General features: G+C 43.6%; 1 protein-coding gene across 1 annotated transcript in view; it reads left to right on the top strand.

Moving 5' to 3' along the window:
• Nucleotides 1–1,701, top strand: part of LOC118429446 (fibrillin-3-like) — a 137,807-nt gene that overhangs the window by 63,841 nt on the left and 72,265 nt on the right. The gene's annotated exons all lie outside the window — the stretch shown is intronic.

The following is a 1,701-nucleotide window of genomic DNA, read 5'->3' as shown; positions in this document are numbered from 1 at the left end:
TTCTCGGAACATTTTTCTACCACGAACCCCTTACCCTAACCCTAGCCCTAACCCTAACAGGAACCCTAACCCTAACCCTAATACTAATCCTAAGCACTCTCAGAAAAATGGTCGAAATTTGCATGTTTTCTATCCATTTCAGACCGAATTATGACCAAAAAACACAATTCCTCGGAAACAATTTTTCTACCACGAACCCCTTACCCTAACCCTAGCCCTAACCCTAACAGGAACCCTTAACCCAAACTCACACTAAGCACTCTCAGAAAAAATGGTCGAAATGTGCATGTTTTCTATCCATTTCAGACCGAATTATGACCAAAAAATACAATTCCTCGTAAACAATTTTTCTACCACGAACCCCTTGCCCTAGCTATAGCCCTAGCCCTGACCCTAACAGGAACCCTATATATAGGGGCTTTATGTGTTTTTCGACAATTTGGATGTCACGTTGATCCGATGTATGGTCTCCGGTGGTAATCAACCAGATGGAGCAGATTAAGTTTTTTGTGGTCATCTTTTCTAATGTAGTGGCTTTGTGTTTTACCCAAGAACGTAGAACGGATTACGTTTTTCTTGTTTCTTTTTCCGATGTACGGGCTTTGGTCTCAACATTATGACTCAACAATATCTGGAGCGAAAGCTTCGTCTTGAAAAGTTTGGCTTATGTAGGGGCTTTGTCAACTACTTGGGGTGAGACAAAGTTTTCTTGTCACTTTGTTCTGAAGTTTTGCTTTTGCAGGAATAGTTCATTGACGGGACTAACAGCCCCTTACTTGGTGAAACACGTAACGTTACCTGTGTATCTGTTTTGAGTCGTAATCAACGTTTCAAGGTTTGACCTTCTGGGAATTTGCAGTTTTGTTCCTGTCGGATAGAGGCGCTGGGGAAGAGCCAACGGGCTTCATTTCTAGCCATATTTCAAATCACTGTTAAACCATGGGTAGCCATAGTGCTTGGCAACCCCAGCTTTGAAATTATCTGTGGTCGTAACTTCCATCACTTGTTGTGGTAGTACATGTCATTCAATTACAGCTTGGGGGAAAGACGAGTGTAATGAAATTGTGCTGGTGCCCTCTGATTGTATTAGTGGTGGATGGGGATGGCGATTGGGTTATTGACGGCTTTGTACATAAATGTAAGACGAGCAATTTGTCTGCGCTGTTTTAAGCACCGTTTACAAATCAATAATTCAGCTCGGCCGACTTGTCAGCGAGCTCCAAATGGGCATTTTCGGCCGGAGAATGACCGGCGTTTGGGCGATTATGCGGGCTTCGGGCGACTTTTAACAGCTCGTCCGTTGGGGTTTAAACCTCCGTGGGATGTCAGTTGTGCACCAAAAAAGCAGGAAAGACAATGACTTGAACTTTCCGGAGGGAAACACCGAGCCCCGTCCATTTTGTGACAGTGCAGATTATTTGATAAAAAGTAAAGCCGATGCTCGGGCGATGTTGATTTTCGCCGAGCTCTGACCGATCTACAAATTCGGCCGGCCTCCGCTGGAATTGTAAACGGGGCTTAAGGATGGTCCATCCAAGGAAAAGTTGTATTGCAGTGTTACTTTGTTTGTCCAAAGACTATTCATTTGGCTTTCCTTTGAACCAATTTTATCTTGGTTGCGAGAGTGCTGGATTGTGCATGTTGAGGTTTATGTGAATCCCAAACATATGATACATACTGTAATTTGGCACGTACAAAGGA

The sequence above is a fragment of the Branchiostoma floridae genome, chromosome 13 (genome assembly GCF_000003815.2).
Source record: "Branchiostoma floridae strain S238N-H82 chromosome 13, Bfl_VNyyK, whole genome shotgun sequence".
NCBI lineage: Eukaryota > Metazoa > Chordata > Leptocardii > Amphioxiformes > Branchiostomatidae > Branchiostoma > Branchiostoma floridae.
Note: the sequence above shows the minus strand (reverse complement) of the source record. Positions and strands in the feature narration are given on the sequence as shown.